General features: G+C 44.0%; 1 protein-coding gene across 1 annotated transcript in view; it reads right to left on the bottom strand.

The window, feature by feature from the left end:
- The window catches only part of LOC126481330 (muscle, skeletal receptor tyrosine protein kinase-like), a 617,768-nt gene that overhangs the window by 585,428 nt on the left and 15,768 nt on the right, over positions 1 to 16,572 (bottom strand). The gene's annotated exons all lie outside the window — the stretch shown is intronic.

Here is a 16,572-nt window from a genome sequence, read left to right on the forward strand (position 1 = left end):
ATGTAAATTTCTCTGCTGTTTCATCCAGGTCACCCCTAACGCTGTAATTTCTCTCTTTAGCTAGGCCCCTGCTCCACCTATTGTGATCCTCTTTGTAAAAAATCGTTACACAAATTCCCTATGTCCGCTGCCACCTGGCTAAGCCCAGCACTTGGTTTCACAATACTTGTGACTTGCTAGCCTGTTCCTAATATGTCCTGTATCACCTCACCTACAATCCTGCCATGGCTACTACCTAGCAGCAACATTCATTTCCTCATACTCTCTTTTGGTACTGACCTACACTTAGTTTCTTTGCTGGAAGTCAGCTGCACCCTACATCTGGATGGGGGTCTTACCCTTTTACTTCCGGTGGCAAGTCAAACTTATTAGATACTGTATTGGTAACTTCCGCCTGCTTCACGTCTGCTGTGCAGCGAGCTACCTTAATTTAAGTATAAACTGTATTTTTCTTACTTGTCACTTCTTCTTCCGTGTGTTTTCGCTTTTAGGAAGCTTTAATTGTTGAGTGCTAGTAATAGTGTTCCACAGATTTTCTGTTTGTTTTGTATACAGTCAGAGAGAGTCCCTTTAGTCAGCCACAGTGCCAATAGTGCTAGTGTTTGTTTTGAATACAGTCCAGAGACAGGTAGTGCAATTTTCATTGTTTTCTACAAGAAGTGGCTAGCAATCGCAGTTTAGTCAACAATCAGCTGCCTTTAGTGAATTAGCAGTCTAGTTAAAAGTTGATTAACTCTCTACAGTAAATTGATTCTTTAGGATGGATAGGATGTGTGACTGCTGTGTACGGACGCAGGAGGGGCTGGCCACTGTTCGCGAACAGCTGAGCGTGTTGATGGCCGCGGTCAGCCGTCTTCAGGCTGCTGCCTCTGAGTGTAGCTGCAGTGGCGAGTCTGGTGCGTCGCATGGTACATCCCAGGTGTTACATGCTTCACCCACTGTCCCTGCTGTCGAGACATCTTCGCGGGTACCGGGCGCGGTTGGGCCACCCTCTCCCCAAGAGTGGCGGGTTCAGCGGCGTTCGCGGCGCACGAGGCGGAGGGTAAATGTGGAGGCTGGCCGCGTGGCATCGCCCGCTCTGCCTGTGAGTGGAAATGTCGCTGCTCCTTCAGCAAGGTCCGAGCAGGCACACGGGGGGAGGGGTTTATTAGTTATTGGGAGCTCCAACGTTTGGGAAATAGCGGAAAGGTCGGGGAAGAAGGCCAGTGTTCACTCTGTCTGCTTGCCGGGGGGTCTCATCCGAGATGTAGAGGAGGCCCTGCTGGCGGCGATAGAGAGCACTGGGTGCACCCGACTGCAAATTGTTGCTCATGTCGGCACCAATGACTCCTGCCGTCTGGGTTCAGAGGTCATCCTCAGTTCGTACAGGCGGTTGGCGGAATTGGTGAAGGCGGAAAGCCTCGCTCGCGGGGTGGAATCAGAGCTAACTATTTGTAGTCTCGTTCCCAGAACCGATCGCGGTCCTCTGGTTTGTAGCCGAGTGGAAGGCTTAAACCAGAGGCTCAGGCGATTCTGCGGAGATCTGGGGTGGAGAAATGTAGGGTCCCCCTGAATAGGTCAGGCGTGTACTACACGCCGGAAGCGGCTAAAAGGGTAGCGGAGTACGTGTGGAGTGCACATGGGGTTTTTTTAGGCCCGACAAGACGCCTCCTGAGACGCGGCAAGGTAGGAGTAGGCAAAATGGAACAGGGAATGACAATATTAATATGCTAATAGTAAACTGCAGGAGCGTCTATAGAAAGGTCCCAGAACTGCTCTCATTAATAAACGGTCACAATGCCCATATAGTACTAGGGACAGAAAGTTGGCTGAAACCAGACGTAAACAGTAATGAAATCCTAAACTCAGATTGGAATGCATACCGCAGAGACAGGCTGGACAGTGAAGGGGGAGGCGTGTTTATAGCGATTAGAAGTGCAATAGTATCGAAGGAAATTGACGGAGATCCGAAATGTGAAATGATTTGGCTGAAGGTCACGGTTAAAGCAGGCTCAGACATGGTAACTGGATGTCTCTATAGGCACCCTGGCTCAGCAGCTGTTGTGGCTGAGCACCTGAAGGATAATTTGGAAAATATTTCGAGTAGATTTCCCCACCATGTTATAGTTCTGGGTGGAGATTTTAATTTGCCGGCTATAGACTGGGAGACTCAAACGTTCATAGCGGGTGACAGGGACAAAGAAGCCAGTGAAATTTTTTAAAGAGCTTTATCTGAAAACTACCTTGAGCAGTTAAACAGAGAACCGACTCGTGGCGATAACATATTAGACCTTCTGGTGACAAACAGACCCGAACTATTTGAAACAGTTGATGCAGAACAGGGAATCAGCGATCATAAAGCGGTTACGGAATCGATGATTTGCCGGCCGCGGTGGTCTCGCGGTTTTAGGCGCGCAGTCCGGAACCGTGTGACTGCTACGGTCGCAGGTTCGAATCCTGCCTCGGGCAAGGATGTGTGTGATGTCCTTAGGTTAGTTAGGTTTAAGTAGTTCTAAGTTCTAGGGGACTGATGACCACAGCTGTTAAGTCCCATAGTGCTCAGCGCCATTTGAACCATTTTTGAATCGATGATTTCAGCCGTAAATAGAAATATTAAAAAAGGTAGGAAGATTTTTCTGTTTAGCAAAAGTGACAAAAAGCAGATTACAGAGTACCTGACGGCTCAACACAAAAGTTTTGTCTCAAGTACAGATAGTGTCGACGCTCAGTGGACAAAGTTCAAAACCATTGTACAATATGCGTTAGATGAGTATGTGCCAAGCAAGATCGTAAGAGATGGAAAAGAGCCACCGTGGTACAACAACCGAGATAGGAAACTGCTGCGGAAGCAAAGGGAACTTCACAGCAAACATAAACATAGCCAAAGCTTTGCAGACAAACAAAAATTACGCGAAGCGAAATGTAGTGTGAGGAGGGTTATGCGAGAGGCGTTCAATGAATTCGAAAGTAAAGTCTATGTACTGACTTGGCAGAAAATCCTAAGAAATTTTGGTCTTATGTCAAAGTGTAGGTGGATCAAAACAAAACGTCCAGACACTCTGTGACCAAAATGCTACTGAAACAGAGGATGACAGACTAGAGGCCGTAATACTAAATGTCTTTTTCCAAAGCTGTTTCACAGAGGAAGGCTGCACTGTAGTTCCTTCTCTAGATTGTCGTACAGATGACAAAATGGTAGATACAGAAATAGACGACAGAGGGATAGAGAAACAATTAAAATCGCTCAAAAGAGGAAAGGCAGCTGAACCTGATGGGATACCAGTTCGATTTTACACAGAGTACGCGAAGGAACTTGCCCTCCTTCTTGCAGCGGTGTACCGTAAGTCTCTAGAAGAGCGTAGCATTCCAAAGGATTGGAAAAGGGCACAGGTCATCCCCGTTTTCAAGAAGGGACGTCGAACAGATGTGCAGAACTATAGACCTATATCTCTAACGTCGATCAGTTGTAGAATTTTGGAACACGTATTATAGTCGAGTATAATGACTTTTCTGGAGATTAGAAATCTGCTCTGTAGGAATCAGCATGGGTTTCGAAAAAGACGGTCGTGTGAAACCCAGCTCGCGCTATTCGTCCACGAGACTCAGAGGGCCATAGACACGGGTTCACAGGTAGATGCCGTGTTTCTTGACTTCCGCAAGGCGTTCGATGCAGTTCCCCACAGTCGTTTAATGAACAAAGTAAGAGCATATGGACTATCAGACCAATTGTGTGATTGGATTGAAGAGTTCCTAGATAACAGAACGCAGCATGTCATTCTCAATGGAGAGAAGTCTTCCGAAGTGAGAGTGATTTCAGGACCGTTGCTATTCACAATATACATAAATGACCTTGTGGATGACATCGGGAGTTCACTGAGGCTTTTTGCAGATGATGCTGTGGTATATCGAGAGGTTGTAACAATGGAAAATTGTACTGAAATACAGGAGGATCTGCAGCGAATTGACGCATGGTGCAGGGAATGGCAATTTAATCTCAATGTAGACAAGTGTAATGTGCTGCGAATACATAGAAAGATAGATCCCTTATCATTTAGCTACAAAATAGCAGGTCAGCAACTGGAAGCAGTTAATTCCATAAATTATCCGGGAGTACACATTAGGAGTGATTTAAAATGGAATGATCATATAAAGTTGATCGTCGGTAAAGGAGATGATAGACTGAGATTCATTGGAAGCATCCTAAGGAAATGCAATCCGAAAACAAAGGAAGTAGGTTACAGTACGCTTGTTCGCCCACTGCTTGAATACTGCTCAGCAGTGTGGGGTCCGTACCAGATAGGGTTGATAGAAGAGATAGAGAAGATCCAACGGAGAGCAGCGCGCTTCGTTACAGGATCATTTAGTAATCGCGAAAGCGTTCGGAGTTGATAGATAAACTCCAGTGGAAGACTCTGCAGGAGAGACGCTCAGTAGCTCCGTACGGGCTTTTGTTAAAGTTTTGAGAACATACCTTCACCGAAGAGTCAAGCAGTATATTGCTCCCTCCTACGTATATCTCGCGAAGAGACCATGAGGATAAAATCAGAGAGATGAGAGCCTACACAGAAGCATACCGACAATCCTTCTTTCCACGAACAATACGAGACTGGAATAGGAGGGAGAACCGATAGAGGTACTCAGGGTACCCTCCGCCACACACCGTCAGGTGGCTTGCGGAGATGTAGATGTAGATGTAGATGTAAATGTAAACGAAGGAGTTGAAGAGCTATTTCCCACCCGCCCATTGCTTCATTGCTTGTTACCTTAACTCAGTTCCGGCAATCTCTTCCCCCTCAACCTGTCTTGTGCAAATTTCACGTAATTTAAATCAGCCTGAAGGGCACAAATCTTAGTCTCCTCTTCTGCATTTCTCTCCTTTTTTTTTTTTGCAAAGCTTACAGTTCCGCGGGTGAGCGTCACTGAGTTACCCATTCAGTTCCTCATTCCAGTTCACCCCAATGAAATTCTAATCCATGATCTACGCATACAACTGCCTGTCCGGCTACCCTACAGCAACAGCCACATTTATCACCCATATCAGCACAGATTAAACGTTTAAAAATAGAATTCGTTCACGAAACACATTTTACACTACACTAATCTTCGTTATGAGCCGCAAAAATTAGGCCAACAAGTTAGCGTTTCAGGTGTATGGCATAACGTAATTCTTTGATTATTTCCGCTTAAAAATCGAACTCACGACTCACGTATCTATCAATTAATTTATTCACAATAAAATATAACTTCAATGTAGCGAGCTGCACACAAACATACTTCTAGTGTAAAGTTTCTGAACAAACGACTTAAAATTTACGCTACGTCTCGGAAACGTGAACTAAATAATGAAGGAATACTTAAAATGCTGGAAAGAAAAAAGAACAATTAAGCGAGATTCTAGGGGTTTACTGGGGCAAATTAAACAAGAACACGACAGCAACCTGACTTTATAATCTGCTCATGTCTTGTGGAATAATACACAAAGGAAAGTAATACTTTCAGTAGTAAACTTAAAAAAACACACTGATACACGTATTTACGGAGTAATCTGAACTACACTCACTGTTAACGCAACACAAATAACTTATCTCTAAGGGAGCACAAAAACTCGCGCGTGACACCTGGTGCAGGGCTGCCAGCCGTAGTCCATAGTAATTATGAATGCAGGAGTTCTAACGAAGAAACGGGTTTATTTGGCTGTTACCGAATCAATGAATATGACAACAGTATGCTTTCTTCGTACAATTTCACGTCCTTGCAAAAGGCAACAAAGCCGTCAGTCACGGGTGACTAAAACGAGGGATCTACAACTGGTGCTTGGTAATCTATTTGCCTCGAACCATATTGATATTTCAAATATTTCATGTGCACTATCACTAAGCGGAATGGTACAGTATGTTATTCCCACAATTATACAATAACTCAGATTCGGATTTTGTGACACTGTGAAGTGAAATTTTATTAATGTACTTTTGAAAAAGAAATTGGAGCGAAATAAATACTTGCTGTACACCGTGCTTGAATGTTTCAACATCAGACTGCTTACTGCTTTGTGATGGACAATGGAAACCGATACACTCATACAGATACACTGATGCACTCGTACAGAAAACAGGGAAAATAAGAAAACTTTGTGTCAACTCTTCTACATTATTTATTTTCGTCAGTCACGTAATCAAAAGCTAAGCCGTAATGCCCTCACCGGTTCCGCGTTCGCTCCCAGAGTTTTGTCTTCAGAACCGGTGGTAAACAGCCTGCCAACATCCATTACAAAGCGAATTTCTCCCGGGCCCGTAATGACACAGCGCGGCTCTAAACAAGAGTTACAAGGGCTGTAATTTGTACTCGCTAAACGGCGTGCTGCGGTCTCGCGGGTCGCGTCCTTGAGAAGCGAACGCAGTGACCCGGTAGCGCGGGGAACCTGTTCCCCGTCTCCAGATGTCGCCACTTGGAGGAACGCGTCGGGTGCGGACCTGGTGTGCAGCAGCCGTTCCATCACCACTGTCGACAGCCGTCACTGAACAACTGGGCGGCCTTCATTTGCAGCCATCACTACTTCCGTTCCGAATATGTCTCACGCGTTCCAGATGACGGTTTGAGGAGCACCGGGGAACTAGTACAATTCTCAGACCGAGGCTACATTGAAATTAATTCATCCCATTTGTCATCTCAATGATCACATGCGACAGCCTCTTAGACACTGAAGAGCCAAATAAGTTGGTACAGCTGCCTAATATCGTGTAGGGCCCCCGTCAGCACGCAGAAGTGCTGGAACATGACGTGGCATGGATTCGACTAATGTCTGAAGTAGTGCTGGAAGGAACTGACACCATGAACGCTGCAGGGCTGTCCATAAATCCGTAAGAGTACGAGAAGGTGGAGATCTCTTCTAAATGGAACGTTGCAAAGCATCCCAGATATGCTCAATAATGTTCGTGTCTGGGGAGTTTAGTGGCTAGCGGAAGTGTTTAAACTCAGAAGAGTGTCCCTGGAGCCACTCTGTGGCAATTCCCGACGTGCAGGGAGTCGCACTGCCCTGCTGGAATTGCCCAGGTTCGTCGGAATGTACAGTGGACATGAATGAAGGCAGGTCATCAGACAGGATGCTTACGTACGTGTCACCTGGCAGAGTCGTATCCAGACATATCAAGAGTCCCATATCACCCCAACTGCACACGCCCCACACCAATACAGACCCTCCATCAACTGAAATGCAGGGTCCATGGATTCACCAGGCTGTCTCCATCCGTTCGATACAATTTGAAACGAGACTCGTACGATCAGAAAACACGTTTCCAGTCATCAAGAGTCCAATGTCGTTGTTGACGGGCCCTAACGAGGTGCAAAACTTAGTGTCGTGCAGTCATCAGGAGTACACGAGTGAGCCTTCGGCTCCGAAAGCCCATATCGATGATCTTTTGTTAAATGTTTCGCATGCTGACATTTGTTGATGGCCCAGCATTGAAATCTGCAGCAATTTGCGAAAGGTTTGTACTTCTGTGGGGTTGAACGATTATATTCAGTCGTCGTTGGACACGATCTTGCAGGATCTTTTTCCGACCGCGGTGACGTCAGAGATTTTATGTTTTACGGGATTCTTGATATTCACGGTACATTTGTGAAATGGTCGTACGGAAAAATCGTCACTTCATCGCTATCTCGCTGATGCTGTGTGCCATCACTCGTGCGCTGACTATAACACCACGTTAAAACTCGCTTAAATCTTGATAACCTCCGTTGTAGCAGCAGTAACCGATCTAACAACTGCACCACACACTTGTTGTGTTGTATAGGCGTTGTTGACCGCAGCGCCGTTCGCTATCTGTTTACATATCTCTGTATTTGAATATGCATACATATACCAGTTTCTTGGACGCTTCAGTGTAAGTTAGCTAATAGAATTATAAAACTCGGTCCCACACCAATTTACAATGTATGACAACAATGTGAAGCACCCAAAAGAAATGATCAGACGTCACACTATCTTGCCACAAGCACGCACCATCCGCGGGCATGTAAATGATTAGAGTTGTAAATCACTGTGACAGAACTGCCACCACAGTACATTGATGTTGTTATCAGGCCTGGTAGGGCTTGAACGTTATCGGATGAGTAATCAGTGCGAACTACACGGAGATGCTACCTGCTCGTGTGAGACAGTGTTTTCAGCATCTGGTAGAGTCTGAAAGGTGCCACAAGGTAGGTCTTCATTTGGCCAACTGGTCGAATCGTTCTATATCCAGATTTGTAACGCTCGATGTTCGACTGAATGGGAACGTGCGGCCCTCCGAGAACAACTAATGGATTACCTGCAGGATCCGGGATTGCTCAGAGACTATAGTTCAATTCATTTATCTTGGCGGTTCGCGCATGCCCGCCTGGACGTGAGTGATTGCTGCGTTGCCAGTTGTACGCCATGAGAAGCAGCGCCATAGTATAGTTCGCAAACTTGCGTTTAGGATGGAGCGCGTAGTTTATGAAGTAAAGCCATCACGGCCGCATAATCCCTTTCACTGCTACAGAGACGTGCTCCCCGCATTCCGCGATGTGCGCGATTTTGTCATCATTGCACTGCTCGCCTGTGCAGACACATGGTGTTTCGACTGCTTTGACACTTTTTATCATTCGATTTCACAAAAACTATTTGGTCCAAAAATTTGATTTTTACACATCTTCTTGACTGATACCTTCTCCCCATAAATGACTTAATTTTGTTTCCATGTTCAACGCAGTTATTGCGCAGCATTAAATGTAGTAAACCATTGCACGAAATTTTGAAGAGTTTGCAGAGGTAAAAGTCCATAGCGTATACTTTCCGTATAGTCAATTTTATTTGCCACTAGAAATTTCACAAAATTACATTCAAACGAATAAAATTCATGAAGTAAGACACTTCGATGTTGTTTTTAAATAAAGAAAATATTAAGCACCAAACAAGGCTTGAACTCAGAACCTTTCACTTAGAAGCCATACACTTTAACCATTACGCTAACGCAGCTCACTATTCAGTACACCTTCTAAAGGAGTTTAACATATCACGCAAAATACCGACAAACACTGTTGGTATGACAATGAATTATTAACGTTTCGTCGAAGTACAATAGGAAAGAAACAATTACCGCTGTTCTTTATTGCGAAAAAGCGGTTTGTGAGAATGATACAAACATCTTCCCTTGCTATCGCCTGAATTAGGAGACTTATTGCTTGTTTGGTTTAATTAATTAATAGAATATGAAGCAATTCGTATAAAGAATGCTTTTTCCAAACTTTCTATAAAAGAAAGTCTGCTATCAAGACACTGTTTTTTTCAATTACTTTATTTATGACTGAAGGTTTCTAAAACTGAAGGCACTCGTCCACGCTCTGCACTGCAATCGAGCTCCGGCAACGTCGTTCTCTGTTCATTGGCTGACTGTGTTTTGTGACGTCAGAGGCGCAGAATGAACCTAAACTCGGCCGCCATCATAAATGACGCGCACTTTAGTCGCAGCTGGGGACGTACCCTCCCATGCGTAGGCTTCCGTCAGCAACGCAACACAAACACCTGGAGTGATGCCGTGACCGGAGCGCATGAACAGCTCATGAATGCCGTCGCATTGAGGTCAAGGATGAATCAATGTTCCGTACTACCCTATAACGACCATCGAGGAGGAATATGGTGGCGACCTGGGGAGAGGTCCCATTGTTTCAATGTTTTGGAGAGACACTGTTGGTCATTGCGTATGATTTCATATCACGCCTAGCAGTGCTTGAGTGAGCAGTGACAACACAAAGATACATCATGAGCATACTGTATCCTCATGAGTTATCTGTCATGCGATAGTACATGGTGCCATTTTTCAAGAGGACAGTGCTCGTCAACACACAGCACATACCTCTACGAACTGTCTGCGTGATGTTACTGTACGGAACATGGAAGTAACTAAGTAGTAGTGGGTGTGATTTACCACAACAAGTATCATATCCATATTTTCAAGTTCTGGGAACTTCCTGCACATTAATATATCTTTAAAAAATATATTGTGAATAAAAATCAAAAACAGTTAACGAAATTTGTATTTTTTTTAAATTTATTTGTGGTATTCGTGTTGGGCGCAAAATACCCTCCTCCCGTCCCCAGAACTGTCCCACCCACCATTGACAGTACATGTTAAGGAAAACGCGTTGATATTGCCCAGGTTAACCTCATTAATATTACTTCGGTTAGACACGGTCACAGCCTGCAGCATAGAGAATAATATGAGATGTATCTAGAGATAAAATAAGAGCGTAAAATTTCTTACTTGCAAATAGGATACAACAATTCTAAATTAAGTTCGTGCACCATAAAACTAGCTAGGAATAGAAAACGGATTGAAACCCGAAACGCAGTGTTATTTTTCCGTTAACTGTCTTGTTGCTCCACAGTCCACACTGCAGTAACGATGCAGACGCTGCCACTTGCGCTAGTGTTTCGTCTGACGCAATCCACAGACCGATACCATCCATCTTTCGCCTACCCGGTGCGAGTAGTGAGGTGTCATGTTCCAGTTCTGGGACGGAGAATGGTGGCAACACATAAGTTAGGTCTAGCTGTGACACCGAGTTTACCCTCTACGGATAGAATCAGCATCAACAATGTCACGTGCCCCAACTCTGTGAGACACAGGGGAAAGGTTTGGAATTTGTCTCGTGATCAAGGAATTTACGTCAGCTCCTCTCGCCTCATTCCGGCCAACTATTGGTGGCGTAAATTTCTTCCTCCACCAGGTTTCGAACCAGCAACCTCTTACAGGCGTGCTTCAGTGATGTCTTCGACGGAAACAAATAGCTACCCAAAAAGTCTGCACAATTCGTAATTAAGTCAGTTGGCAATGCTGTAGGGATTATCTCTCCCGCTGATTTGCATACTCATCTATAACAACACAAATACGGCGCTACATACAACAAAGTTCATTACAGTCACTCGCTGGGTACTTGCGCTAACACACTTTTCGAAATACGTCTAAGAAAGGCAAAGACAAGCTTTTTCAGACACGCTTTTCTCGTTATTGCTTGTCCGTCCGTATATTATATTCGCCCCACTTCGGCAATACTTGTTATTTTGCTGCCCAGTAGCAAACTACATTATGTGTCCCACTCCCTACTATTCCCTCAGAATCGACTGATATGATTCGACTACATCCCTGTGCCTTCGTTTTACTTTTGATGCTATTCATCTTTTATCTTCCTTTCAGGACATTATCCATTCCATTTAAGTGATCTTGCAAGTACTTTGCGCCTTATAAAAATAGTCCAATCCACCTTAATAAAACTGTTCAAAAATTACAGAAGTATTGTTGGGACGAACGGCTAAGAAATGCTCATCTAATGTCAACACGAGGAAAGTTCACCAGCATCAAGATCTGTGGGGCATTCGAATGTTGGACTGCCTGGGAACGTGATGGCACACACACATGTGGTCATGGTTCCGGTCTGACCACAAGGGGAGTATCAGAGCAAGCACATCGTAACTCCTTCTCGTCTGCGCTCGCCGTCCGAGAAAAAGTTAATGGACTCCCCATACCATTCTGTGTCATACGACACCACTGCCCAGAGTATAGCAGAAGCCAGACTATGGAATTACCGTCCCACGCATAGACTGGTCGCTAACACCAAATAACAAACGGTTGCATCTGGAGGACTGCCGTTTCCGGAAAGCATCGCCCGCTGAAGAATGACGGCATATTGTGTTCAGCGACGAATAGTGTTATGCGTTACACTGGATGTTGGCGAGCATGGAGGCTACCTGGCAAAAGACTCCCTTCGTATGTGAGCTCAATCGCTGGAGGTCAAATTAATCTCGGGGTGATTGCTTAACACTTTGCCGTCCGCACGTCTCGTACAAATTTATTCGCTTTTCGCCGGCAACGCAAATTCGGATTACTTGGATCGTCGCCGGCCGCTTTTCCGTTGACGACAAGCTTCAAACTCATTGACTTTTGCGTGCTTTAATTTTTCCGGAAATCCTCTATTTTGCCGTCTCGTTCCACAAACTCGAATTTTCTTTTCAAGTATCTTCTCCGCAACTTCTACACTGTTATAAGAATTATCCGTGTAGACGTGATGCCACTTTCCATAAGGTGTCAGTAGTTCCATCACTGTTTTTCCTAAAGGTTGTCCAGTGCCGGAATATATCTTGAATGAGGAAATGTATCCCGTGTTCGAATCACACAGCATCCAAACGAGTATGCCATATTACGTAATTTTCGGCGGATAGTAAACTTTAAAATTTAACTGTCCATTACTCTATCAGTTGAGTTGTTTTGACTTAGATTAAACGTTTCTTTAAACTTTTCGCAAAAATAATCAATTACGAATTGCACTTTGAAAATCCGGTTGGCATTATCCGGTTTATTGTTGTTGTCGGAAAAATGTAAAAATGATTATATTTGTCTGAAACGGTTGCGGACATCGTTTTGCGAAATATCGGTGTGTCTATCAACGGATTATTTTGTCAATAATCATTGATCCTGGCTTTTTTTACAGTTCCCATAAGAATAGCAAGCCCAAACAGTTTTCTGAATACGGGTCCCGTAAAGTCGACAAATTTGGCCTTTTTTTTATCCAGTTTCTTTCTGTTGCAATTTTGACTGTTATAATAGTTGGTTTCGTTGCTAATATATTCAAATAAATCGTTACCAATATATAATTCTACGACGCTCTGTGTATTTTCGGGAAATATTTGTGGACCGGGAGGTCCTTCAAATTTATTAGTGGTCCTCAGTAAATCATAGTCTGTCTTTTTGTCTGATTATCCGAATCAGTTTGCAACCTTAGCGTTCGCCGAATTCTTCTTGGGCGTATTTCACTGTCTTCCGACGATTCTGCTTCACCTTCATTTTTTTTATATCCAGTGTCTTCTCCCTAATCGGCCAAGCCGTCCTGAACGTCAGACAAGACGACCGCACATTCATCGTAAATAATCGTATCGTCTCTTTCGTCTGCCGTGATGAAAGTGCACAAGTACTTACAAAACCAAAAAACTTGTTGACATGTGTAACTTATTATTACCTAAACAAAACACCAACAGAATGAAAAAGATACTAAAGTGCTGTCACCGGCCACTGAGCGATACTATGCACACGACACCACTGTGGTGTCGCCGGCCACTGAGCGATACTATGCACACGACACCACTGTGGTGTCACCGGCCGTTGACCGCTATTTCGCACACGACACCACTGAGGTGTCACCGGACTGCAAAGTGTTAATATTCCATGCTTCTGTTGTCAGTGTTGGCTCATGTACGAGGTCTTTGCTACCTTATACGCCAATAGATCGGACTTGAACACAATATACTCGTACACCATGAATGGCTTGATGAAACAGTTAATCATGAATTGTAGCGCAGTGGATAACGACTGCGCTGACACGCTCTAGACGAAGTTAATGTCGTGAGCAGTGCAGATAATAGGATTCCAGGAGACAACATTCCTTTTACTTATCAATACTTCTGGAGTTTATCGTTATTATTATTAGTACCTTTTGGAGTTCCACAAAGAAATGATCGAGACAGGTAAACTGCTGCGAAATGTAGGTCCGCTTAATCACTTCAAGATATATTGGTTATACTGCTGATTTATTATGTCTGTTCGACAGGGTCTTCTCAGTGTCTCACAAACATCCGACACAAAACTCAATATGAATCTGACATTAAGTTAACATAATAATAATGTCGCGTGGCTAGGGCCTCCCGTCGGATAGACCGTTCGCCGGGTGCAGGTCTTTCTATTTTACGTCACTTCGGCTACTTGCGCGTCGATGGGGATGAAACGATGATGAGAACAACACAACAACCAGTCCCTGAGCGGAGAAAATCTCCGACCCAACCGGGAATCGAAACCGGGGCCTTAGGTTTGACATTCTGTCGCGCTGACCACTCAGTTACCGGGGCCGGACAGTTAACATTATTCAGTAAATATCAATGAAAGAGCTGGTGTGTGACTTAATGAGCTACAAACCCATTTATCAAGGTTTGGAGATCGAAACAAGCATCAGACTTCTGCTCGAGACATACGGCAAGACTATAGGCAACAATTTATCTACTGTGATCTGAATAAAGTTAACGTTCTATAGAACCTAGAGAGCAATGTGGAGTACCAGGCAGGTGCGAGTCGGTATCTTCGTCAACAACCATGTACAAATGTGCAAAAAATTTGTTCAAATGGCTCTGAGCACTATGGGACTTAACTTCTGAGGTCATCAGTCCCCTAGAACGTAGAACTACTTAAAGCTAACTAACCTAAAGACATCACACACATCCATGCGCGAGGCAGGATTCGAACCTGCGACCGTAGCGGTCGCGCGGTTCCAGACTGTAGCGCCTAGAACAGCTCGGTCACTCAGGCCGCCACAAATGTGCAAAAATATAAAAGTCATTGACATGCAAAAACCTTCCATCTATGTATGTAAACATTTAGTTCATTAGGTTGGATTGAGTTGATGGATAAAAGATAACGGTTTTGTAAACATTTTTATTTCTTTTTGAGTCATCAGTCTTCTGACTGATTTGATGCAGCCCGCCACGAATTCCTCTCCTGTGCTAACCTCCGCATCTCAGAGTAGCACTTGCAACCTACGTCCTCAGTTATTTGCTGGGTGCATTCCAGTCTCTGTCTTCCACTACAGAGTTCACCTTTCTATACTCTGAAATTATTAAATTTAGGCACACGTACAGGGATTCATTGAACTCAGTAAGAGGATTATTCATCACAGAAAGAGGAGATCTGTGCAATTAAAATGGTTAAATTGAAGTAGTAGGAAGTTGGAGGACACGGAGCGGCTGACGGCAGAAATCTATCAGCTAAACAGTGGAAAAGCAATCAGAATTTACACCGAACTAATAAATATGAAGCAACTTGCGCATACAAGGAAAATGGAGTCTGATATTCAAACTGCAGCGTCTGGCCTGATGGTCATTTCCTGGAACAAAGTAAAATACATGAAGTTTCTTCAGTCACATAAATTTACATTAAAGTATCGATAACCAGGATTCCGAAATACTACGCATCCTTGCAGTGACCAACCGTTCTGAACCAAAGCATATACCAGGTAGATGTAAATTTACAAAATCCTTTATTCACAGTCTCAGAGTAGTGCAAGGTAAGCACATCCTTTGCTTACCAACACCGAAAGCGCAGTGAGCCAGAAGCTCCCAGCCCGCCTCTGCCTTGGGCGGTTGGTGAGAGAAGGAAGAGGCACTTGTTGTCCATGCGTAAAACTTGTACCAGAACGGAGCGTTCACTTCCTGTCACCGTGGTATGTTTCTGGTCCTACCACAAGCGGTTGAAAAGTTACGTCAGTGGCGTTGTGATATTCTTTGTCTATAGGGGAACGTGCTCCAAAACGATCGAATATTCCCAATCACGTAGATACTCTCTCACACTGGGTGGAATGCGAGGGAAAACGGACTGTGCCAGGTAGAAAAAAATAGGTGTACGCATGTGCAGTCTCCTTCACCAGAGGCTATGCTATTAGGGTTGCTGTGAAGCGAAAGAGAAAAACTGAAAATGAAAGTAACAAAGTACTGATGGGAAGTGGTGGTAAAAGTGCCACACAGCTATATACGTGAATCGATTTCCACTTAACATTCAGCAAGCAGAACTGGTACGTTTTTCAGACAATACCAGAGTTATAATAAATCTCATTACAAAGAAAGCAACAGAAGAGATGGTAAATGATACTTCGTTAAGCGTTATAGAGTGTTTGTCAGAATATGGACTCACGTTAAATTTTGAAAAGAAACACTCTATATTCAGTGATAAGGTCAACAAGGACTCGGGAGGACGACGGTTCAATCCCGCGTCCGGCCATCCTGATTTAGGTTTTCCGTGATTTCCCTAAATCGCTCCACGCAAATGCCGGGATGGTTCCTTTCAAAGGGCACGGCCGACTTCCTTCCCCATCGTTCCCTGATCCGATGCGACCGATGACCTCGCTGTCTGGTCTCCTTCCCCACACAACCCAACCCAACCCAACCCAACCCTCAACAAGGACGTATACAGAGATAGACACCAACAATCATGTCGCAGAGGAAGGGCTGGGAAACTTAATGCAAATTGGTTTTTATTTAGCAATCATTCTAATCAATTCATTTAACATCAAACTCTTTACTAATGTGTTACAAGGCCAAACAAAAATGTCTCTCCTTTTAGAACAATAATGGATTTTAAAGAACTCAAAGCATAAATGTCTCTTTTCTTTAGAACAGTACAAAATTTAAAGAACCGAAAGCATAAATGTCTCTTTTCTTTAGAACCAACAAACCTTAAGGAACACAATTTTACTGACGCTCAATTTTAATCTTTAACCCCCAGGCAGCACAAGAGACCGAGGGGTCCAGACGAGGCAAGCAAAGCACTGATGAAACTACAAGAACACATAGAAAAGCTATCTTAGAAAGTGCAATGACACAATAAATTTTTGATCCACCTCAAGGATACCACACTCAAGGCAAATACGAATCGGAAGCGAAAAAAATTAAAAAATTATTAAAGCAGTAAACATAGAAAGTATAAAAACCATCTTAACAGATTTAAAAATAGGCCTTAGAACATAATCCCTACAAGCTGCAAG

This window comes from Schistocerca serialis, chromosome 5 (assembly GCF_023864345.2).
Source record: "Schistocerca serialis cubense isolate TAMUIC-IGC-003099 chromosome 5, iqSchSeri2.2, whole genome shotgun sequence".
NCBI classification, from domain to species: domain Eukaryota; kingdom Metazoa; phylum Arthropoda; class Insecta; order Orthoptera; family Acrididae; genus Schistocerca; species Schistocerca serialis.